Consider the following 26,904-nt stretch of genomic DNA (forward strand, 5'->3'; position numbering starts at 1 on the left):
TCACACATTAAATGCTCAGTACTGTACATTGTTAAAAACTTAAATCTCCAGACCCAGTTTTTTTTTTTTCTTGATAGAGGATGATAAATGAGACCTCAAATAGTGGATGGATCTTCTCCTGTCTAGACTGGAGGAAAAAAGATCTGAAAAGTAAGCATATTGCTTGAAAAATCCTTCCAGAAGGGTGTTCAAGGATCACTGTAGATGTTATGAAATAACAAAGTATTACAGATCTCTTCGAGATGGAGGGAAACTCATTAAAAAGAAAAACAGAAAGAATAGATCTCAAATGGGTATTCAAGGAAATAAACATGACAAACTATTTCTTATATCTATGAGGTGATTCTCAGAAAGATTTAAAGCTAATTTGTTATTGTCATCATAACTATTTCCATGCAATTAAGATCATAAATAGAATTTGTTTTCACAAGGGGCAGTATTGGAGAGGCAGAAAGAGAAACATGCCAATATTTAGCAAAATTTATGCATTAGATTGTAAGCACCTTGAAGGTAGGGGCCTAATTAATTTCACTCCTCATCCTCAGAGCCTAAAGTTGATTCTGACAAATGTTATTACTCAATAAATGCTTGCTGAATTAATAATTTAAATTAGCACATGACAGTTTTCCTAATCTCAGTGGAGAATCCACAATCTACAAATGTGCTAAATTACAAATGTGCTTAAAATACATGTCTCCACAGAAAAAGATACCATGGATGGTGCTGGGGTTGGAAAATCAGCACATGAAAGTCATTTAATCCACAATGTAGCAGAAACATTACATATTTGAAATGAACAAGTAGCAGGAAAATAATACTGCAGCAATAAAACCAAAGAGAAAAATCATAAAATTAAATAAAAAGTTAAATTTTTCTTGTCTCTCTGTGCTTAAAGAGAAGTAGATTTAAGTATAAGAAGATGAAGAGATGTATAGAAATTGTCATGGAGAGACTTATATTCTCAAGGAATTTTAGAAGCTGATGGCTCTTAAAAATTATGTAGAATTTCCCTTCAAAACATAACCCTACTTATTCATGATAAAAGTCTTTGATAATACTATTTTAATGCTTATCAGTCAAGATTAAAATGATTTTTTAAAACTCAAAAGTGGAATGGTGAGAAAGGAAAAGAAACAAGTGAAGAAAAATCAAGTAACCCAACAACAAAGATGAAAATAGTATAAAACGTATTAATCTAGTACTCCCTGGGCTCCAGACACTAAGGATAGATACAAAAGTGGATAAAAACAGTCCCTGCCCTCAGTAAGGGAAGTCAAACTCATAAAAAACTAAGTGTTAAGTCATTATAAAAACTACAAAAGAGGTAATTGGGGTACAATAGGGCCAACAAGAAGGTGGCCAGAGCCTCCTGAGACCGTTGGTGAACCAGGCTTGCGGTGAATCTTAACAGAGGAGGAGTTTCTTTGCCGGCAGATAGAGTAAGAGCAATTCAGGCTCAGGGAACAGAGTGCGCCGAGGAAAGTGTGTGAAGTGCAGAGGCCGAGTGGAAGGGAGGTGATGCACTGGGACATGGGAATGGAGGGGCAGGCCAGGGCTGGAGCAAGAAAGGGTTCTGTGGTCCCCATGGGAAGCAGCCTGTCTTAAGTCTACAGACCCCTGGAAACTTAGGGGCTTTTAAGCATGGAAATGACATGACCAAGTGGACATCTTAGAAAGGTCACTCTGATGGCATTATGGAGGATAAATGGTAGCAGAGAAACCTGTTGAAAAACGTCAAGAGAATGAAAACTGGGAGTGAATAGCAGAGCTAATTATAGAGAGAACCAGGAAAGCCACTTGGTCTGTATTCATCCTCGTAAAGAGCCTCAAATTTAGATTCTTGACGTTATCTTTTACCGAGGTTATCTACACTGTCATTAGAATTCATTGTTAGGATGGAACATTTAAAATATGCTAAAAATGTTGTAACCTTGCTTTTATATGTCTTTAATTTTTAATACACTGAGAGCCTTGATAATAAAAAGGATCCAACCATGGGGAGGAAATCTCCATCTGAGAAAACTATTATCTTGCTGTGCCAGGTTTGTGCTTAGCCTTCTTCTCAAGACAGAAAATGGCAGGACTAGAGAAGAGATGACAGCTAGAAAGTTTCCATAACTGGAATCAGTTGAGGTTTTTGCAGTTGGGTGAAGAGAGTGTGCATCTCTTTCCTTACAAGTTTTTGATGTTTGTAAGATGGGTGTTCATAGCTTTGGAGCGCCTGAACTGTTATTAAATAATTCTCTCTTTACCTACTTACAATATAGAGGAAGGTGCAGAATTGGAAATATTTAGTAAAAGTATTATGCTTCTCTAAATTACTCTCAATTTTCCTGACATAGAAGATTAACTTTGAGAAATGACCCAGGGTTAATTGTTTTTAAACTAAATTATTGAAAGTGGCTCTTTTCTCTCATATTTATGTCTCTGGTACTCTACTTTTTAAGACCTTATGAAAAGCATTATAATCATCTGCAAAAAAATCATCATTTTGTGGTGGTTGATTACAAAACATGAAACTTAATTTTTGCTTTTTAAACATATTGCATAGCTATTATTGAAAGGAAGACTAGATATGCAGCCAAGTTAGTTAGGGGCTATTTATTTCCAGGTAATCACAGCACAATCACCCTGATGAATAAAGTAAATAACAATACAGCAGATTTAAAGGGAGCTGAATTTTGAAGTTTTTAAAAAAGCATTCATTCATTAAATGCAATTGGTTATTAGCCCTTTGCTAAACGATTAACATATGTCTAAACTTAATAATTATCTATCACTCACAAAGGGTCTGTACATCATATACCTACAAAAATAAAAACACACCTTCAGGACAAAGTGGCATAATTGTAAGGCCAAACTTGATTGAAACAAAATCTGTATGAATTCAGACTGTAAATAAATCTAAATTATTCCTTCTGAGTTCAGTTGTCCTTGACATGTAGAAAAACCAGGAAAATATATCTCTTTTCAGAAAGAAAACAATTTTTTTCTTTTGGTGGATGACTAGATCTTTATCCATGTAGGAGAAAGCAATAAAGATGATAGAAGTATTACACTATTAAGATGAACAGAGAGGGTCTTCATATTTCTAAAGTTAGCCATCTCGTACAAGCCAAGGACACAGAAAAGCTTTCTCTTTTGGAGTATTTGAGTCAATGTTTATATCCAATGCTCTGATCCTCCTGCTAGGGATGTCTTCTTTCCTCTTCCTCTGCACTGGACAGTCCCTAAACAGCTTGGGCACTGAGGGCACCACGCAAAAGAAGGCACTGGTAGTATGCTAATTAGTGATCTGAGACCTGAGAGAATCTAAGCGTCTTTGAGAGAAGTCAGTTTACGGGGTCAGGCTTATCATAGTTCTGGTAGTTGGCACTGAAACGTGATCATCTTATGCAGATACAAAGTTGTACACAACTACTTTTTGGCTGAAAAGGTAAGGAACTTTCAAGATCCTTAATATTTGAATTGGGATTTGTTCAATACTAATTATTAGCATGCTTTAGAAAGTTCAAACTGTTTCCCTCATCAGGTATCAGTTTCCTGACCTAGAATTCCTGTAAGGAAGATGGCCTAGAACAGTCATCTGTGAGGCAAATTCTGGTCCTCTTTTATGTTTAAATATGTTCTCTTCCTTACTGTTTTGATCTCATCAGACATTTTCTTTGCGGGGGCGAGGGTAATGGTGAGGGAATTGTTCCTGTCAAGTATGCTGCCTTACTTCGCTTTTTTTTTTTTTTTTTTTTTTTTTTGCAAGATAGACTCATAGCTTCCTTGACAGGAACAATGAAGTAATTAGTATTGTACCTCCCACTTAATGTGTGACCCAAATTTTGTGGCATAAGTTTTCAATGCGTAGTTTCATTTTTTTTCTGCTCTTTTAAAAAATTGGGGTCAACATGACTTCTTGTTCAAGTAGGGAGAAAACAGAAAGGCCCAGTCTGCAGAACTCTTCACACAGAATCTTCTAATACAGTCCCTTTAACTTTGCACTACACTCAAATAAAAAATCAGGGCTTCCAAAATGGTTGCTGTGAAGCAGGCAGTCTCCCAAGTATAGTTGTAGGCATGTTCTAATACTCACTTCTACCCGCGGGCCTCTCTTCTCTGACTTCTTTTCTCATATGACAGTGGTTAACGGAAAACTGACAAGAAGAATTTGGGGTTTATGATGAAAATTCTGTAAGAATTCATGGCGGGAAGGGATAGTTTACTTTTGGGTATTCAACTCCCTAGGTATTCTAAATGTTAGGTTTCCCATAACACAAAGGCACAGAGGCTCACATGTGCCCAAAGTAGTGCCATGTTTAAAGATTTCTTCTCATGAGTAGCATTTACTGGCCTCAGCCCATCTTTACATTAAAAAAAAATCTGCTAAGTATGGATTCTATATTCTAAAGCCTAAGAATTATAAATAAAATCTGAACCATGGAAAACTGAACAACTTTCTAAGATGTTTACCAGAGACATGTGCATTCAGATCTTTCCTCAAATTAGATCTCTGGCATTCCTTTCTTGCTTTCTAGCATTGCTCCAATGCCATATCTGTTTCATGGCTGGGAGGAAGCCAATTTTAAGGATCTATTGCACAAAGAACTATTTACTGAGACATATGGAATGCGTTCACTACAAAATAAACAGGAGTAACATGCCTTTAATATAGATTTTGACAATAAGAAATGAGACTAATTTGTCTTTGCACCCTCATGCTCTAGAATACAGTGGCAATATCTTTGCTATTTATTATGGTGCAGCAACGTCCATGGTTTTGGAGGCACATACTTTTCTTAGCTTAGTCTCACTCTTCACCTTTACATACCCTTCGCATTGTCTTCCAAAAGGTGAAAATCTATTACCTTATAAGTTTTTACAATGAGAAGACCTTTTCATACTAATGCACAAATTTCCTATGCTCTACCAATGGTGGCATTATTTTCTCTGCCTGCCAGATTGAAAACTTAGTCATTTTGACTCTTTTCTGTACATCATAAAATTCTGGCAAGTTCTCGAGTCTCTCAAATATAGATCCCACTTTAGTACTTCCATCATTTTTCCTCCTGTAGGACAGTCATTCTCAAACTTTAGTTTGCAGATAAGGACCTGGGAAACTCATGACATACAGATTCTTGGCCCCAGTCTTAGATTATTTAGTAGGTCTTAGGAAAGGCACAGGAAACTGAATTTTAATAAGTCACTTAAATACAATTCTAGATTCTAGGTTTTCTTAAATTCTAGATTTTGAAAAGTCTATTCTACAGTCTTCTTATCTCTGTTGTATCTTTCAAACGGTTTTCCAAAAAAAGCATCTTACAGATTATATCATGCTTATTCACTCATTTATGCCTTCAACTATTTGTTAAACACCTTCTGTGTTTCAGTACTTTCCTAGGTATCGCATTCATAATAGTGACCAAAACAAACATCCCTGACCTGCTAGAGTTCATAGTCTGTGTTTCCCCAGGTTTAGGAAGAGGCTTCTATAACTTATCAGATGAGATCTACGTTCTCAGTCTGATGTTGAAGATCTTACTAACTTGTCTCTTACTACCTTTCAACAAGGATGTTCCTCTCTAGTCAGGTCATTTTCTCTTACTGTTTTGTAGCCTTTCTGTCCCCATACACAGTCAGTCTACCTCTGGTCTTTGGTCTTATTATTCTCCATCAGAAATATTGTCCACTATTGTGGACAGGGAATAAAGTTGAGAAAGCAAGATTCATTTATTCAATTAAACACATATTTATTGAGAGCCAAACACTATTCTAGATATAAGGAAATTCAGCACCAAACAAGACAGAAAACAACCATACAACAAAAAGCTCCCGGAAATATCAGATAAATGCAATATGGGAGGCCGGGCGCGGTGGCTCAAGCCTGTAATCCCAGCACTTTGGGAGGCCGAGACGGGCGGATCACGAGGTCAGGAGATCGAGACCATCCTGGCTAACACGGTGAAACCCCGTCTCTACTAAAAATACAAGAAAATTAGCTGGGCGAGGTGGCGGGCGCCTGTAGTCCCAGCTACTCGGGAGGCTGAGGCAGGAGAATGGCGTGAACCCGGGGAGGCGGAGCTTGCAGTGAGCCGAGATCGCGCCACTGCACTCCAGCCTGGGGCACAGAGCAAGACTCCGTCTCAAAAAAAAAAAAAAAAAAAAAAAAAAATGCAATATGGGGTGTGACAGTGATAGTGACCCAGAAGCTACTTCATATAGGGTAGTTAGGTATCCTTGAATGACAAAGATAGTGGCTATGCCAAGAATGGATGCTGGTGAGAATGTCAAGGAAGGGCAACCCTTGTATGTTGTTGGTGAGAATATAATTTAGCACAGTCATTAGGGAGAACAGTAGGAAGCTAAAAACAGAACTGTATTGGTGAGAATATAATTTAGCACAGTCATTAGGGAGAGCAGTAGGAAGCTAAAAATAGAACTATCATATGATCCAGCAACCCCATCTGTTGAGTATATATCTAAAAGAAAGAAAATCACCATATCGAAGAGATATCTGCACTCTCATTTTTATTACAGCACTATTCACAATAGCCAAGGTGGAATCAATCTAAGTGTCCATCAATGGATGAACAGACAAAGAAAATGTGATATGGATATACAATGGAATATTATTCAGCCATGAAAGATAATGGAATTCTGTCATTTACAACAACATGATTGCAACTAGAGGCCATTACGTTAAGTGAAATAAGCCAGGCACAGAAAAACGAATATTCCATGTTCTCACTCATGTGTGGGAGCTAAAAAAAAAGTTGACTAATGGAGATAGAGAATAGAATGGTGGTTACCAGAGGCTAAGAGAGTAGTAGGGACAGGGAGATAGAAAGGGGATCGCTAATAGGTACAAAAATATAGTGAGATACAAGGATGTAGTGTTTGGTACCACAATAAGGCAACTACAGTTAACAATAATTTATTGTATCTTTCAAAATAACTAGAAGAGTGGAATTGGAATGTTCCTAACACACACACAGACACACACACGCACACACACAGACAAATAAATGCTTGAGGTGATGGCTATCCCAATTACTCTGATTTGATTATTACACATTGTATGATTGTATCAAAATATCACATGTATCTCATAAATATGTACAACTAATATGGATCCATAATAATAATAAAAGATAAAGAAGTAATGTAAATGTAAATAAATGTCAAAAAAGAATTTGCATGTTTTCAATCTTTTCTTCCAAAATATTTTAAATTATTTATTAAAATTACAGGGCAAAATACAAAATACATTTTAAAAACACAGTGGCCATGCAAACTTCAGGGGAAGAGCATTATAGGCAGAAGGAATAGCTAGTGCTAAGACTTTCAGATGAAAATGTTTGTAAGAGGAATATGAAGAAAGCCAGTGTGGCTGGTGCACAGCGAGAGATGATAAGGCAGTAAAGACTAGGATCAAATAACTCCACATAGGCCAGATGACACAGGGGCAAGAGTATGGATTTTATTCTAAGTGGAATAAAATGCCACGGGAGGCTTTTAAGCAGGGGAGCGATGTGATCTGATTTATGTTTTAGCAAAGCTCTCTTTGGCTTCTGTGTGGAAACTATAGACAAGCAAGAAGAAACCAAACAGAGATTTCTGTGGCAGCCCAGCTGAATGATAATGGTGGTGTGGGTAGGCAGTGGTATGAATGGGCTGAAATGTATAGACTAGCAGATGTTATGGAAGCAGTGTCAAGGGGCTTGGTGATGGATGGGATGTAGTGGGTCAAAGAGAGGACTCAAAGGTAATTCTGAAATTTTTCACTTGAGTAATTGACTGGGTGGTCACATCCTTCACTGATCTAGGGAAGACTGGAGAAGGTGCAGACTGGGGTGAGAGGGTGAAATCAAAAGTCTAAATGGTGGATGATGTGGCTGAATATATAGCTGCTGGAGTCAGACTGCCAAAGGCTTCCAAGAAGAAAAAAACAGTGGCAGCTCCTATTACTATTAAGATTATCTAACAGGATATCTGATAAAAATTATATATTGTAGCATTTTCAGAGCTTGAAATACTGGTTCATAAAAATGGGGACATTTTACTCAGTTACGAGTTCTATTGCCAATGGGCAGTATCTCAGAAACAGGATGTCTGTAAAGAGGATCTTTGTTGTGACAAGGAAGAAAAACTGTTGCTCTTTGTGAGAAAATGTTTCCAGTTTACAATTAATTTTATTTTTCTGACTGAATTTCTTTTCCAATTCCACAAGCCTGGTTAATAAGAACCCTCCATGTATAATTTAGGAAATCTAGACAGGGAAAATCATCAAAGAGAATGCAAGTGATGAAGAAAATCAATGTGCTTACCCACTCTGTGTGTTCACTTATCCTTCATTTTCCACTTCTTTCGTCTTCATAAAAACTTGGCCACTGAAGCCAAGTGAACCATTGAAATGTATATTTTTTTTCCTTAAGAAGCAAATTTTGGCTCACGTGTGTCAATTTCAAAAGTAGCTGCTTCTTTCCTAGATGAGTCATTTTCTAAATAAGTGATTTTGGTTTTTTGTTTGGCAAGTTGAGTAATTTTGGCTTTGTCAATAGTTGGTATTATCATCAAGTAGGAGGCAAATTATTCACTGTGAATGAATTAATATCTCAAAGAACCACAGTTATTTATGCCCTGAGTGATAAGCTTGGGAACTGTTAATCAGCGCACTGACAGAATTTGTCAATGAGATCAATGCATCGCTGTTGGGGATCGTCCAGGAATGATAGAGGACAGGAAACTATCAGAAGATTAGATTCATTCATTTGCTTGCTCCTTCTTTCTTTCTTCTGTTTCTTCCCTTGCTCTTTCTCTTCCTTCCTTAACATATATTCATGATCTCTTCTGTGCTAAGTGTCAGGGATAACCTTAAGGAGACCATATACCGCAACGTTAACAATCTAGCGGGGAAAATAAACACATGAAGACATCGGACATCAATAGAGCACAGAGTACTAAGTACAATAATAACGGTCTATACAATGCTTTAAAGTGCAGATAAGACTCTAACTTGCCCTGTGGGGATTAGGAAGGGCCTCACTGAGAAAAGGAAATACAAATTCGGTAAGTGGAGAAGGTGGTATTTTAGGCCGAAGAAAATGTATGTGCAAAGCCAGGCTCTTGTGAAAAAATATCACCACTACCACAGCAACCGCAATATCATGTGCTTACTTTACATCAGGCACCATGTTAGGTGCTTTTCATAAATGAATGCATTTAATCATTACAACCACTCTATAAGGTAGGTATTATTCCCATTTTTTGGATAAGAAACTAAGTCCCCAAATGGTTAAGAAACTTGTCCCAAAGAAAAACTTTAGGGGGTTGCTTAGGGAGTTGTGAGCCCTTTGGTAGACTGGTATGTGAAGGGTATGGTGGAAAATGTCTCAAGATGAGGCTGGAAAGACCATCACAAGTTTAAGAAACACTAAAGTACATTACTGGGTAGAGTTTAGGCTTACTCTTAAACAGGACACATTTTTCTATCTCTGTCTCCATCCACTCATTTTTTGAATATCTGTTACATAAAGGACTTTAAGGAAGACACAAAAATCATACACAAAATGAATAAAAATGAGGATAAAGGAAGAGAAAAGACGGGAAAATGGAATGGAGTTAGGAATAAGGCCAGCTGAGTAGACACAGTGAATCTCGGCAGACACTGGTGTTGTTTTACATCTTTCTGTGGAAGTTGAACCAAACAAGGAGAGAAGGCCAACCTACCCACTGAGTGAGCTGAAACTGGACCCACTGGAAAGGCCAGGATTTTCTGAAATAATGATTTCTGAAGTCATTTAATCAGATGAATAGTGAATAGACGCAAAATAGAAGTCCTGACGTCTTATTTCTTATAGCACATTTGATATGATTTTAGCTTGGAAAAAATTATAAAGGCCAGGCCACTAGGCCAGGCACGAGGGCTCATGCCTGTGGTCCCAGCACTTTGGGAGGCCAAGGCGGGTGGATCACTTGAGCCCACGAGTTCGAAACCAGCCCAGTCAACATGCTGAAACCATGTCTCTACTAAAATACAAAATTAGCTGGGTGTGGTGGTCCATGCCTGTAATCCCAGCTACTCAGGAGGCTGAGGTGGAGGTTGCAGTGAGCCGAGATTGCACCACTGCACTCCAGCCTGGGTGACAGAATGAGACTCTGTCTCAAAAAAAAAAAAAAAAAAAAAAAAAAAAAAAAGGAGATAGAACCAGATACCCACCTTAACCAAAACATAATCTTAATAAGGCACTCATGGAATGTCTATCTTTAATAATTCTACGACTTGAATATCTGCCAAAATAACCTGTGACATTTATACCAGTTTAACTAAATCAGCGAACTTGCTGGTTGGCTCGTTATTTTTAAACCCATTAAAATATTCAGACACCTAACAAATATGCTAACTTGGGTTTTGGGAACGTTTGATGTATAGCCCTTCCTTTTGGTAGATTAGCTACTGGGGGAAGTTGATTATTCAGGCTACTCTTAAGTTTATAGGATTTAGGCTGCGCACAGTGGCTCACGTCTGTAATCCTAGCACTTTGGGAGGCCAAGGTGGGTGGATCACTTGAGGTCAGGAGTTCGAGACCAGCCTGGCCAACATGGTGAAACCCTGTCTCTACTAAAAATACAAAAATTAGTCGGGCATGGTGGCGCATGCCTGTAATTCCAGCTACTCGGGAGGCTCAGGCAGGAGAATCACTTGAACCTGGGAGGCGGAGGTTGCAGTGAGCCAAAATTGTGCCACTGCATGCCAGCCTGGGCAACAGAGTGAGACTCCGTCTCAAAAAAAAAAAAAAAAAATATATATATATATATATATATACTTATAAGATTATTTAGAAGCCAGTTCAAAAGAAGAGAGGAATAAAGCCAGAACACAAACTATGGAAAAGTTAACTGCTCTGTTAAGAGATTGTCTCAAGCAGTGCCAACTCTAGTGTCAGTAATCCGACTCCATTTTTGTATAAACATTAATAGGGATAGCATGACCAGAGAGGTCTATGTTGAGTTTGTTTCTTGACCAATAACCAATTACCGTCCACAGAAGCAAAAATTAATGGAAGCTGCACATAATCTGAAAATGCTGCTGGTAGGTATTTGCATGAAGTGGTAAAAAGTACCATAGTGTCGTGAGAGGCTGCAGCATGACAGCTAGCTCTAAAAGTCACCAATTCGTTATGAGAAAACTGTCCTGAGAGAAACTAATAATTGGTCAGGCATATGGGTTGTGTATGATTCAAGTAAACTGTCAAGTGGCCTAGTAAGTCTAAGATTTGGGGGCACAGAAGGTGAGCCTCTCTGAAAAGGGAATAAACGACAATCTACCAGGAGGTACTGTGCCCCGACTCAGTAAAAGTTTACAACACGCCATGAAAGAGGAAGGATCTCAATTCAGAGAAACCACTGAATAGCTCTGAGGGTAAAATGTCTTAACCAGGGACTTTATTGGCTTACATTTTCAATCAGCTGAACAGAATGAGACCCTGACTGGTGGAAGCTGAGGCAGTTAGCTATGTCATAAGATGATGAGATGAGTCTCCCTACCTATCAGCGGCGTCCCCACAACTTTTCCCCCACTCCATTCATACCTGCGTTAACTTTGTCTAGAATCCATGCTTATTGTCTAAAGAAACCTAATGGCATGTGACATAGCTCTGGCTCTACAGGTCTTTTTAGAACCAAGGTTTTTTTCTGAGATAATAAAATGTGTTAAATACGCTTTAAAAGCTTTAAAATTTATAAGGCCATAGTCTCCTGTTCATTTTTTTTTTTTTTTTTTTAGCTACTCAGCGAATCTGGTCAAACTAGGTACTAGAAAAGTGAAAAGTGGGACCTGCATTTGTTTTGAAATGTGTTTTAAATTTAAATAATTTTTCCAAGTAAAATTGATGGTAAATTCTGCTGATCTGTGGAAAGGGATTAACTTTAGTTTCAAGTTCCAGAGGCAGAGATTACCTGGTTCTCACTGAACTGAAAGAGATTCAACTGGTCATCGGTGAATGTGGAAAGCCACTCAGTCAGCTGTGCTGCTTTGAGCTCCCCTCCAACTCCTAGTCCAGTTGTCTATGCTTGTAACTTACACATGTACAGTTATATTTAGGATTAACACAGGACAAAAGCACTCACTCATCACCCATTTAAAATATCCTTTCTATGGATGATGAGAATCCCAGAAAAATCTGTGGGACTGGATTCTGGAGAATCATGGGTAAAATTTCTAGATTTCCCCAATGTACTGTGATTCAATTTATCAGGTAAATGAACATGCTGAGGAATTTTCCCTTGATTTGACAAATTTATCTCTAAGAGAACATCCCATAGTCATTCTACTGGAGACACAGTCTTCATTTTTCATGAATTTCAGGTTGCCACCAATGTTTAGAGGGACTATTTAGCTTCAGGGTGACATATGAGCTATTTCCAAATATTTTGTAGGCTGTTATGCAGATGTAGTACTACACTCATTCGCCAAAGCCACATAGGTGGAATAACATCTTAACAGTCATAGAGCTATCCAAAGTTGAAATTACCTCAGAAGGCTTGACCCCTATTCCCCACTCCAAGAGAAGTTCAGTAAGAGTGTGGATACCTTTTGGCAGGAAAGTCGTGTGTAGAGAGTACTTGGATCACATGATATGGAGCTTTCCAAACCTAAAAGTTCTACGAATGAGTGTTTAAAAAAATTGTTTTTTAAACAATTTAATTTTGTGGGGTTATCAGCTACATGATAATATCTGAGGAAGGACTTTTTGTTGGAGGCAAAATGTATGCTTATGTTTCACACTTCTAAGTTTTAAAATTGTTGTATTATTTATCACTTTTCAGAGAGCTTACTAGAAATAAATGTGAAAATTTCTTAAGATGTTGAATACTAATAAGGTCATAATTGAAGTTGGAATATTACATTTTTTCTTTTAGACACAACTCCTTGGGTGATATAGAACCCTAAATTTATTTATGTTTTACCTTTTTATTTTGGAAGAGTTAAAATTTATAAAAGTTGATAGACTAGTACAAGGAATGCTTATCTACCTATCACCTAGCTTCAAGAATTATTAATTTATAGGGCAGAATAACTAATTTAAAAGGCAGAATAATGACCTCCAACAAAGATGTCCATGTCCTAAACCCTGGAACTTGTTACTATATTAGGTCACATGGTAAATAGGAATTAAGGTTGCTAATCAATTGGCCTTGGGATGGGGAGATTATCTTGATTGTCCAGGTCAGACCAATCTAATCACATGAGTCCTTATAAGTACAGGAGGGAGGCAGAAGAGAAAGAACCAGAAGGATAGCAATGTGAGAAGGACTTGGCCTGATGTTGCTAGCTGAAGATGGAGGAGTGGGACCCTTAGCCAAGGAATGTGGGTGGCTTTTAAACTTGAAAAAGCAGAAATATGGATTCTTGTCTAAAACCTCCTGGAGGCATGTAGGCCTGCCAACACCTTGATTTTAGCTTAGTGAGGCTCATTTCAGACTTCTGACCCACAGAATTATAAGATAATAAATATTTGTTGTTTTAAGCTATTTTGTTTTCATAATTTTGTACAGCATCCATAGAAACCAAATTGCTAAAAAAGATAATGTCAAAGTATGAAAAAAATGAAATAATCCTTAAGGATATAGGTAGAAATTTCTTTGTGTATGTTTTCAAGTAAAACAACTATTTACAAACTTAGCAAAGAAAGAGAATGCTGCTATTTTTAGGGTTTTGAGTACAATAGAGATATAAGACTGAATACCTATAAATGAGGTTTTAATATATGCTACCAAAAGTTAAATAGACATTTAAATTGCTGCTATTACAAATTTTATTAATTATTTAAATGATTTAAACCTATTATTCTGATCTTGTGGTACCATTTTTATTAAACTACTTATCTCCATTTCTTAAATTACAAATTAGATAGTCTGGCTTATTTAAATGTCTATATTATGATTGCTCTTGATGGCTTTTCTTTATATGCTATTTATCATCCAGTTTCAACCAAAAGGCAAATATTGGAGAGGGGAAATCATATTATTTTATAAAAGCTAGCGAAATTGTTTATACTTATTAAGATATGTTACTTTCAATAAAACCAATTAAAGTCTAGAATCATTTTTGAAAATCATTCTTTAAATTCCCATTTACATTTACAGGTTTTTTTTTCTTGTCTTGATACATAAAGCATTTAATTTGAGTTGAAAAACCAAGCAACCAGTCACTCAACCAATGGAATGACTCACTTTGGAAACATATCCGTAAGTGAAAACAAAAAATAAAATGAAGGCCGGGTGCAGTGGCTCACGCCTGTAATTCCAGCACTTCGGGAGGTCAAGGTGGGAGGATCGCTTGAGCTTAGGAGTTCAAGACCAGCCCTGGCAACATAGTGAGACACTCATCTTTACAAAATATAAAAAAAAATTAGTGTGGTGGCACATGCCGGTAGTCCCAGCTACTAGAGAGGCTGAAGTGGGAGGACTGCGTGAGCCTAGGAATTTGAGGCTGCAGTGAGTCATGATTATGCTACTGCATGCCAGCCTTGGTGACAGAGCTAGATCCTGCCTAAGAAAAAAAAAGGAAACAAAAACAAAGTAATTAAAATTTATAAGTAGTCATTTTTGAAAATCAATGCAAATGACTTGGATGGAATTTTTCATATGTATTTTTGAATCTTGATAGTGTTAAAATAAAGGGCAAAAGATCAATGACTGTATTACTGAAGTCACGTATACTAATAGATCATCATTTCTTTTATGTTTCAGGCCTTCCTCCTCTGAGATACCAGCTATATGATTCAGAATCTGGAGTGAAGTTTTATTAAATGTTATCATTCGAGGTAGATTCAACTATAGTGTTTGAAATGTGCAGATTATATTTCTTTGGAAAGTTGCAGGAAAAATGTTGTGACAGCATATACTTGCCTTAAAAGTGTAATTTAGAAACACATACTAATAATATTGAGCATATGGCACAAACTTTAACACACAGGCACACACTAAGTGACAAAATCTCAGGAATACATGTAAGATTTGACATTCTACTTAATACAATTATTTTCAGGAACTTATTCTTTCCAGACACGATGAAAAACGACAAGGTACAAAAGTGAGGGTAGTCTCTAAAGGTCTTATGATGGTTAATTTTACGTGTGATAGTTAATATTAGGTATCAACTTGGCTAGGCTATGGTGCTCAGTTGTTTGGTCAAATACAAGTCTAGATGTTAATGTGATGAGTTGATGGTGTTGATGTTTTTAGGTATGATTAGCAATTATAATCAGTAGACTTTGAGTAGAGCAGATCACCCTCTATAATGTGAGTGGGCCTCATCCAATTAGTTGGCCTTCAGAGAAAGAATGAAGTTTCCTGAGGAAGGAGCAACTCTGCCTTGAAATGGCAGCATGCCTTGCTGGAAACTCCAGCTCTGCCTTGAAACTGCAGCACGGAAACTCTGCCTGAGTTTCCCACCGGCTGGCCTGCACCGCAGATTTTAGATTCCAGACTGCAATATCAACTCTTACCTGAATTTCCAGCCTCTTGGCCTGCCCTACAGATTTCAGACTTTCCAGCCTCCAAAATCATATGAGCTGTCTCTCTCTGTCTCTCTCTCTGTATATATGTATAAATATATTTATATCTCTATCTACATATCCCACTGGTTCTGTTTCTCAGGAGAACCTTCACTAATAAAAGCTATTATTGCCCAAACACCTTTCAAATAAAATATTACCTTGATTACTTCTGAAATAAGGTAATTCTATAGTCTCATTGTGGAGACCTTTCAATGCCTTTATGTAAGTTGATCCAAAATATTGTGTTCATTTTAACCCTAATTGATAATAACTTTTAAAAAGTTCAAAGGGATTTATTTTTTCTACCCAATATTCTTCTTCCCTGAGATTCTTTCCCTACCTCTGCCCAGTGTCCACAACTTTCCTCTCCAGCCCATGAGTCATCTCTCACATATACTCCATTTTTCTAAATTATAAGATCAGTGAAGAGTTTTAGAGACATTCTATCTTAGTTCTGATTTTTAAAAAAATCTTTCTGTGACCATCACTACTGTGTTTTGGATTGTAAGTACTCCCCTTGGTGACTGTTTTCTATCATGTTAACAATATATGTTTAGCCAATAGTTAAAAAAAAAAGTGTGCTGGAATAATTGTTGAAACAAACTAAATGACTCTGGATCAATTACCATAAGGCTGTCTTAAGAAGACTTGTTTTGTCTGCCTTAAAAGAAGACCCTTTAATAAGGTTTAAGAGAAATCTGTGACTTCATTTTATTTTTTAGGCACAGAATAACTAATTCTGCCTGAAACTCTAAAAAGAATTGGAAACAGCAGTTAATTAAAAGCAATATAGTCCATGGTCAGGTCTGCACTCCTACCTAAGTAGACAGCATCTTTCAAAATGTTTGTTAATATAGGATTTTTTCAAAGCAAAGTTTAAAACTACAAAACTACTCTTTTGCTGTTGCTTAAGAAGGAGTTACCCGTTATGCAATTTATGACTCAGATTATCTTCTTAAACAATGTTACCCATATAAACCTTACTTGAAATCAGCGGTACTGGCATTCAAACATTTTCCTTATATGGAGTTAACTGTGTCCTCTACCATCTGACTGAACCAACTAAAGTCATTTCTCTTAAAGACATCAACAGCTCAAGGAAAAAAAAAAAGTTTTCTCCCTAGGGCTGGGGGAGGACTTTTACTCTGCACTTTAAAATGTTTGCTCTGTTCTAAGACGATATTAGGATCAGTTGACTGACAACAGGAAGAATTTTCCTGGCAGAGAAGGAAGCCAGAGGAGATTCATATGCAGACAAAATTTTAACGATCAGGCTGTTTGTATACCCCATGTCTATTCTAATATGCCAAGCTGGGATAAATCAAATAGGCTCTAAAAATAGGAGATAAAAATGCGATTTCACAATAATTCTGGAGTTTACAGAATATCCATCTAAAGTGTTTCTTTTTTACAGAGTTATTACTGGGCAAAGCTAAACGGCTATTTCAATACATGCACTACTCAAAGAAAAAAAAAATCCCTCAAAACTCTGCATTTAAAAAGTGTAATAAAGGTCCAACAGTTTTACTGAAGTGCTAGTGTGGGTTTAGAGAGACTAGGACCCACACAGAGATGCCCAAAATCTGTTTGAAACCAGGAGGGAAAGCAGGATGGATGACCACGTAGTGCTTGGTGGATATGACCACTTTCCAGCTGGCCCTCCCTCCACAGGAGAGGTCAGGACCAAAGTGTCCTGGCTCACAGCGTGAGGTACGTATCTACGCAGCTTGCCTCCATGATGTCCTCAGGTCTTTAGGGCTGGCAGTCTCTTATGGATGTGGGAGCTGGACTCCAGGCATGAATGCAGAGGACTACGTACACATGAAAGCACTGTTGGGGTGGACATGAAGCAAATGCTGCATAGCTCTCAGGACAGACTCCAGTCAGCCTTTCATAGCAACTTTATAATCATCCGGTTTTCCTTGGTTTCTCAAAGAAAATGTGTTCTTTGCGAGAATTAGTAGAACAACGGCTTGTAGACACCATCTTTAATTCCTGCCGTAATATATGTTATGAAAATCCCTCAAAGAGTACAGGAGGCCAGGTTCAGTGGCTCACACCCATAATCCCAGCCCTTTGGGAGGCTGAGGAGGGGAAACTGCCTGAGCCCAGGAGTTCAACAAAAGCCTGGGTAACATAATAAGAGCCCAGCTCTACAAAAAATAAAGCAATGAGCTGGGCATGGTGGCTCACCCTGTAGTCCCAGCTTCTTGGGAGGCTGAGGTGGGAGAATTGCTTGAGCCTGGGAGTTGGAGGCTGCAGTCAGCTGTGATTGCTCCTCTGCACTCCAGTCTAAGGGACAAAGTGCGACCCCGTCTCAAAAAAAAGTGTAGGAAATCCTGATTTCTGAGTGTGCGGAGAGCAGAGGCTGGGCAGACTCTTCTGTCCAACAGTAGAACATTTTTACCATCTCCCGTATCGCCTTTGGGGACCTTACTTACCCACTGGGCTAAGACTTCCAAATTGAATCTTCTAACCTAGCCGTCTTCCCCTTGTTGGGGTGAGCTTTGGCCTTTTTTCGTGCTAAGGCATTTCACAGGCAAAATGAAGGGTACAAATGAAAATTCAAAATCGAGGCATTCAGGGTTAATTCACGGCTTGCTAAACTATCTAAATTGAACTTTAAATAATTAGACTTAAAATATATTGGGTCAGAAGATAAATTGGATCACAGCAATACAAGAAGAATCTGATTTGGTTTTACCTTCATTCTTCCCTGAAGAAGGCTCTCTTTGAGAACCACTGCAGAACAAATTTAACTTAAATTTGATATAGATTGGATCAAGAAAACTAAAGATAACAGCAACAAGGAAACAATATAAAAAAGAAAAGCCGCCATACACTGATAACTCTAGGAGAATTAATGCAGTTGAAAATTACTTACTGTATGCAGTTTACAAGATTCTGTTTAAAAAAGCATGAACTATTCAGAAAGACTGAAATCTATTATATTAACGATGTATTTGTTTTTAAAGCTCTTTATTTTTAAAAATAAAGCTACTTAGGAGAAGTATTTTTTGTGTCTCAAGACAATGCAGATAGAGAGAAATACATGGATATACAGACAGAAATATTAACAGTTTGATTTTATTAAACTGTTAATTGCCTAATGATTTCTCCAGTTAGAATTTTTTTAGGATTCTTAATTTTAATTTTTTTTTTCTTTTTTTTTGACTGAGTCTCGCTGCATTGGCAGGCTGTAGTGCAGGGGTATGATCTCGGATCACTGCAACCTCTGCCTCCCAGATTCAAGCAATTCTCCTGCCTCACACTCACAAGTAGCTGGGACTACAGGTGCACGCCACCACGCCCAGCTAATTTCTGTATTTTTAGTAGAGACGGGGTTTCACCATGTTAGCCAGGATGGTCTTGATCTCTTGACCTCGTGATCTGCTCGCCTCGGCCTCCCAAAGTGCTGGGATTACAGGTGTGAGCCACCATACCCGGCATCTTTATTTTAATTCTTAATTTTTTCTTATTTTGGGGACCATTTTCCAAAAAGCATTACTTTCTGTTACCTCCAGTAAATGCATAGTATTTTATGGAAAAGCTATCTTTTGTTAGATAACTTTTTACCTCTTGGGAGGCGTTTTCTCTCTGTCTCTCTTCTCTCAAAAATCCAAGTCAATTTATTTCAAATAAGTGGCAATAAATGGAAAATTTTCACAAGTCTTAATCTGGCCTAGGTGTACAATACTAATAAACCAAGAGCTTCAGAAATTGAGTTACTGGCTTAGCTAAGACCTGACTAAAATGGTTTACCTTTTTTTAAAGCACTAAAAAAAGGCTTTTTTCATAATCACTGCATGCTGTTTTTAAGTCAATTTTGGTTTGTCTCTTCCATTTTTTTCTTGGTATGAACTTTGAGTTTTAAGGATTCTGAGGCAAAGATTTTTGTTGATTTCTAAGTATAGGTAAATAACACTAACCTTATGAATAATTATATCTTCATTTCTTTTCTTCTGTAGATTATTGATTAAAATACATATTCTGTTTTTCTGCAATATGTTCTTTCTGTAATAAACAGAAATGTATAAAGAAGAAAACCCGCCATCTAGAGAGAACCTCTTTTTACATTATGATTAATTTCTTTCTAGTCTTTTGTGTGCATACATACATTTCCAGGTTACTTATTTTAGATTTCAGAGCATAGACATGCTATCTTTCATGTTTGGCACTTAACAGAGTTTCGTTTTTTACTTTCATAGTGTCCTTTAACTGAACTTCCTTTACATGTGAAGTAACTGTCCTAGGATTTGGGAAGAACAATGACCGACAATTATTCTTCATTAGAGGATTTAGAATATGAAAATACTGCTTGGGAGCTGGTTAGCTGATACAAACAGTACAAACATTCTGGGGAGCTAGCTCTAGCTGCATTCTTTAAGCTGGCAGCCTATTCTGGAAGGCTTACAATACACTTGCTCAGAAAACAAATGTTCTCTGTTCCTGTCTATGCGGGGCATATCCCTTCAGTTTGTCAAAATTCTTCTGCCATTTCTCCCTTTGCTGGAATCCAGTTCTGGGCATGTAATGGACAATTATTGACTTCACTGGAACACACAGAGGTGAAAACAGCTTCAAGTTCTGGGGTAGTAACCTTAGCCAGCCATCAAAGAATAATTTTATTTATGCACTGTGAAAAGGATGGCTGGAGATATTTCTATCTGTATATCCATCCACTTCTCTCTCCATCTATCTACATTGTTTTGAGGCATAAAAAATGCTTCTCTTAAATAGCTTCATTTTTAAAAATAAAGAATGTTTTAAAAACAAATAGTATATGAAACATTTAAATCCCCTCTGCAATAGCATTTTTGTAATATTCCATAGTTGCATACCCAAATAAACAGAAGTCCAAAATGCCGAAAGGCGACCACCAAAATGGTATATAAAGCTTAGATAAATGTAATGGACTTATAGTTTCTGTGTGTGTCACATGCATGAGCACTTTATTCAAAGTTTTACTCATTGAATATGTATTACTTCAATATAATATTACTTGAATGTAATATTACTTTTATGATAGATAAAGCAAAGTAAGCTTATGAGGAAGAATTTTAAAAGTTCTCACTGCAATAAACTTTCATTTGCGGTTCTTAAAAGTATATTTGACCACAGAATGTATTTTAAAAATGTGATATCAAAACCTAAAACTGTCAAGACTATTTCTTTGCTAAATGTTATGGGTATTGCATTTCATGTTTTAATATTTCATTTTCTCACCTCCTTATTTCTTCCTTTTCTCTCCTTCTTATAAATACTAGCATAGTTATACCTCTAAACACTATCTTTTACTTTGGATGTTACGAGGAGAGGGAGAAGAAAACTGATATGTTTTAACCTTTGCATTATTTCAACATGATCTCAAATAGTTCTTTAAAACATTTTTGCCCTATATATTTTCTGTCCTTCTCTTCCCTCTCCATTTTCCTCTCTTTCCTAGAATAATCATGTTGATCTGCCATATTGCAGAAGTAGCAGTAATGGTACTACTAAAGGTGAACTTGAAAAATGTTACGACGTTTATTATCATTGTGTCTGTGCATTGGCTTAGTCTGTACATTATTCATAGATGGAACCTCTAAAATTCTTTAGGCTTCTTATTTAAAATAGTATTCATTTGGTGAATAACTACCATGACCTTATCACCCAACATGTCACCAAGCAGCTAATCAGGCTGTCCTGATGTCCTACTATTAAGGTTAGTCTATTCATAAATGTCTTGGGACAATTGTAATTGACTCTAGGAAAATCAAAGTGGGGATGACACTCCTGATTTCTTTTTCTGAAAGAAACATTGGTTAATATATATTACATATAGTGGTGTCACATTTATTGAATAAATTAACCTCTAAAGTGCCAAATAGAGCTCATTATTGCCATCAAGCAAGCACTTACATGGTGCTTTCTATATGGCAAGTATTTGATCTAAATGCTTGATGTATATTAACTCATTTATTCCTCTAACACTCCTATGAATAGGTACAATATTATTCCTGTTTAACAGATGAGGAAATTGAGGAGCAGGGAGGTGACAGAAATTGTCCAAAGTCTTGTAGCTCCTAAGCAGCAAAACTAAGCAAAATCCTAAGCAGCAGATTTAAAGCCAGGCAGCTTACCTTCTGAGGCCTTTCTCAATCACAATGCTGTCATACTTTATCTTCAGTATATATTTGATCTTTTTTAAATATACAGAGCATTATCCACGCACAGGGAATGTAAAAAAATATAAAAGAGTTTCTGCCTTCAGAGTTCTTCAATCCAGTTAGAAAGAGAAAACAATATAAAATTGTAAACAATACTAGGCAGCAGAAGCAGTGACAAAGGAATCATTCAGATGAGTTTTCTAGGATTTTTAAGGTGGCCTGGTCGGTGATAGCATGGGAAATTTGGAAAGGCTTCATATATCTAGACTTGTGAAAGATTTGGACCAAGGATCAAGATGCTTTTTAAGATCTTTAAAAAAAAGTAATCTGAAATGTGGGTAACTTAAAAATGTACTCAAACTCACTGAGACAGATGGTCTGAAATAATTTGAATTATCTGTGGGTAGAGTGAGTACTTGATTAAACCCCAGCAGGTGAGTGAAAATTACTAATATAAAGCAATGGAATTTAAAACACAATTATTATGCCATTAATATAGAAGAACTAGAGTGATCAGATAATTCAGAAAATGCTTGCCTTGATGCCTTTAAAAGTGGGACATGCAACGCCTTGGGCTGCAAACAATTAGTCCTGCATGTCAGAAGCTTGGGAGTGACAAGACCATGTGACAGCTCTGAACGATGAACCAGTGCCCAGGAGAACAGCAGTCTAGAAACTGACTTGATTTGATACTTCTTTTTGCTTAAAGCAACCAACATTTCAGTGATCTATAGTACTCCAGGGTTACATTCATCTACAATTACTATAATGCAATTGTTTCAGAAGAAATAATGGGTAAGTTAAATAACAAGACCAATGGCACCTCAGGATAAATAAGAATATAGGAAAATTTAATTGTTAAAATCCTGTATATCTATTTCTGCCACCTCTCCTAAGTTAACAGTAAAATTATTTCATTTTTCTTCCATTTAACTCACAAGCTGTAAGACTGTACTATAGTTTGGCTCACCATTTTAGCTAATTATAGTTTATTCTATAAATTCCATATTTACAGGGAACATTATTTATCAGTTTCTTAACATTAATGTCTTTTGTAGAATGTGTTTAGCTTACACATAGATTGAATACATAGGTTGAATGTAAACATTATTTCAATGGATTCTAATAATCTGGTATAATTATTTTCTCTCTAGTATTTCTACCATCCACTCAGTTATTCAAAATTAGAAACCTAAGGGTCATTTTTGATTCTTTCCTTTCCGTTTCTACTCATACTTACTCAACACATGTTCTTGATTATACTTCTTAAATATTTTATAAATGTGTATAATTCATAAAGGCAAATTATTTCTATAGACCTGGAGGCATATATATTCCTGCTGAAATTAGAACCCAGGTCTTTTGATTCCTGATTCAGCCCTTTATTTGATCTATGATACTTTCAGAGTAGGGACTTTCTTTTTAACTCAAATCTATCCTTTCTCAACAAGTAACTATAGAGTAAAAAATAATAAATGCAAGCTCCCTGCAAACATTAAAAAAAGGCACAGAAATACCAATGAGTATTAATATGCATAAACACTATTAGCATTACCTATGATGCTTGACTCTGAATTTATCATTCTTATGCTTCATTAAAGAATGTTTGCTGGATGTCCCCCTGGTCAATGTCTCTACCTGTGCTGTGGATCTTAACCGCTTTGGCCCCCTCCTAAGTCCTGCTCAGGTAATACTTCCCTCCCCACAGTATCTAACATCTCCACCCCGCTTTTCTCCTCCCTTGCTCTTTCCTTTCAGCCTATAACTATCCTTATATTTCTTCCAACTTAAGAAACAAAGAAAAGCAAACACACACACACAAAAACCCCCAAACTAAACTAAACTGAAAGCATTTCCTTGTCACCTCCCCTCACCGCACAACTAGAAAGAAAAGTCTTTCTTTTTTATGTTTTGAGATGGAGTCCTTCTCTGTCACCAGGGCTGGAGTTCAGTGGCCCCATCTCGGCTCACTGCAACCTCCACCTCCCGGGTTCAAGCGATTCTCCTGCCTCAGTCTCCCGAGTAGCTGGGATTACAGGCGCCCGCCACTACGCCCAGCTAAGTTTTTGTATTTTTAGTAGAGACGGGGTTTCAACATGTTGGCCAGCTGATCTTGAACTCCTGACCTCGTGATTCACCAGCCTCAGACTCCCAAAGTGCTGGGATTACACTGCGCCCGGCCCACTAAGTCTTCTTTAGTCAAGCTACTTACAGACCTGACCACTAGACCACCTGCACTAGAGTTGCATAAAAGAGTTATCGCTAAAGTTAGGGTCTTCTCACTGCCAGTGAGTGTGCAGTGAGTGCAGAAATATTTTTATTATGTGTATCCATTCATGTTAACTACATATGCGATCCCGATGCTTGTTCCGCTCCATGGCCCATGCATCTCTTGAACGCAGAATACCTGCACTGGCTTTCCCTGAGGAGAATGAGGATACGGTCCACTGGGAGTCTTATGACTTTTTAATTTTATGTCCTCAACTGTTTTACATAAGGGACCAGCAAATTGGAAGTTGGAAAGATTTTTGCATATAGAGACAATGTAAATGTTATTTTTAATGGCGCCTCATGTCCACCTTTTAAAATTAGATTACTCTTTCGGAGGTGACAGAGAGAACGACAGATCAGAGTTATAACTGGAGAATAAAATAAGGAACATATTTCTTATCAGATGGTACAATTTAATAAAGGTAACAACAAAGGAGGGGCTTGAGAATAATAATAGAGAAGTTCCTTAGCCATTTGAACTGGCGGTAGACAATAAGAATTTATATGAACCCATTTAAGAATCTCATTTGGTTTCCAAACAGTATCTGCCAATAGTGATGTACAGAACAACTCCACAGCTGTTATTCATAATAAGCGCTTACAAATATAAGAAAACTATTTGGCCATGGATCATGGGAGTTTTAAACAAACACACGTCTGGAAGGCAGAGCTCGTGTTGTAAATTTTATGCAAGGCCCTTAGAAATGTACTTCAGTAAACAGCAAATGTAGCCATTACTCCTACCTCAATGTGCAAACTTGTGGCGAAGAACACACGCTACAGCCTTTACATGGGAAATCATCATATTCATGCAAAGTAATAAAAACAATCACAAAGATTCAGGCTCCAGTGTTTCCCGACAACATATACATGTCAATAATAAAGATTCAGATGCTCCTCGAATGAATCATAGAAATATTAAAAGATGATGAAGCCAAAAATTTGAGTTTCCATTAAGAATCAAAATAAAAACAAAAGCTTTTTTTCTGGTTTACATTTCTGGCTCCAAATGATGAAGTTTCTTTAAGGTTTTGGAGACATTCAGAACACAAATTCAATGGCTATATCTTTCGTAAGTTTATTTTTCAATTATCTTGTCTCTCTCCTGCTTCACCAACCCCCAAAAACAAAAGATCAATAAAAGCAAACATCTGAATGTAATGAGACAGAAAGAAGTAAAACATGTAGGTAACTAGATTGAGTTACTCAACTTTAACCCGGGGAAGTGGGTTTTACTTTCATAGTAACCAAAATTTCTAGTAATTCATGTTAGGATTAATTTTAGCTTCTGGATATGTGTTTTCCTTTCAGCTTAAATTACAGCATTGTTTGTAAAACTATGGTCTACAGTATTGTTTTTAAAATGTAACGTGCATTCGAAACACCTTGGGATCATATTAGAATGAAGATTCTGACTCAGTGGGTCTATCCTGTGGACTGAGAGTCTTTATTTTTAACAGATTCTCAGGTGACATTGATGTCTCTGGTCCACGGACCATTTGAGCAGCAGGCATCTGGATTTGAGAATATAGCAGATCCTCAAATAATGTAGTTTTGTTTAACATTGATGAGAAATAAACAAATCAATCTAGGAATCCAACTTACAAGGGATGTAAAGGACCCCTTCAAGGAGAACTACAAACCACTGCTCAGTGAAATAAAAGAGGACACAAACAAATGGAAGACTATACCATGCTCATGGATAGGAAGAATCAATACTGTGAAAATGGCCATACTGCCCAAGGTTATTTATAGATTCAATGCCATCCCCATCAAGCTACCAATGAGTTTCTTCACAGAATTGGAAAAAACTGCTTTAAAGTTCATATGGAACCAAAAAAGAGCCCGCATCTCCAAGACAATCCTAAGTCAAAAGAACAAAGCCGGAGGCATCACGCTACCTGACTTCAAACTATACTACAAGGCTACAGTAACCAAAACAGCATGGTACTGGTACCAAAACAGAGATATAGACCAATGGAACAGAACAGAGCCCTCGGAAATAATACCACACATCTACAGCCATCTGATCTTTGACAAACCTGAGAGAAACAAGAAATGGGGAAAGGATTCCCTATTTAATAAATGGTGCTGGGAAAATTGGCTAGCCATAAGTAGAAAGCTGAAACTGGATCCTTTCCTTACTCCTTATACGAAAACTAATTCAAGATGGATTAGAGACTTAAATGTTAGACCTAATACCATAAAAATCCTAGAAGAAAACCTAGGTAGTACCATTCAGGACATAGGCATGGGCAAAGACTTCATGTCTAAAACACCAAAAGCAATGGCAGCAAAAGCCAAATTTGACAAATGGGATCTCATTAAACTAAAGAGCTTCTGCACAGCAAAAGAAACTACCATCAGAGTGAACAGGCAACCTACAGAATGGGAGAAAATTTTTGCAATCTACTCATCTGACAAAGGGCTAATATCCAGAACCTACAAAGAACTCAAACAAATTTACAAGAAAAAAACAAGCAACCCCATCAAAAAGTGGGCAAAGGATACGAACAGACATTTCTCAAAAGAAGACATTCATACAGCCAACAGATACATGAAAAAATGCTCATCATCACTTGCCATCAGAGAAATGCAAATGAAAACCACAATGAGATACCATCTCACACCAGTTAGAATGGCGATCATTAAAAAGTCAGGAAACAACAGGTGCTGGAGAGGATGTGGAGAAATAGGAACACTTTTACACTGTTGGTGGGATTGTAAACTAGTTCAACCATTGTGGAAAACAGTATGGCGATTCCTCAAAGATCCAGAACTAGATGTACCATATGACCCAGCCATCCCATTACTGGGTATATACCCAAAGGATTATAAATCATGCTGCTATAAAGACACATGCACATGCATGTTTATTGCGGCACTATTCACAATAGCAAAGACTTGGAATCAACCCAAATGTCCATCAGTGA

The 26,904-nt window shown here is 37.1% G+C and overlaps 1 long non-coding RNA gene across 1 annotated transcript in view; it reads right to left on the reverse strand.

Moving 5' to 3' along the window:
* The window catches only part of LOC126958872 (uncharacterized), a 50,385-nt gene extending 27,079 nt beyond the window's left edge, over positions 1 to 23,306 (reverse strand). Inside the window, exon 1 of the long non-coding RNA XR_007727335.1 lies at positions 21,674 to 23,306. This is a non-coding gene — a long non-coding RNA (uncharacterized LOC126958872). The remainder of the gene's footprint in view (positions 1 to 21,673) is intronic.
* Positions 23,307 to 26,904: the final 3,598 nt, after the last annotated feature.

This window comes from Macaca thibetana, chromosome 7, assembly GCF_024542745.1.
Source record: "Macaca thibetana thibetana isolate TM-01 chromosome 7, ASM2454274v1, whole genome shotgun sequence".
Classification (NCBI taxonomy): Eukaryota; Metazoa; Chordata; class Mammalia; order Primates; family Cercopithecidae; genus Macaca; species Macaca thibetana.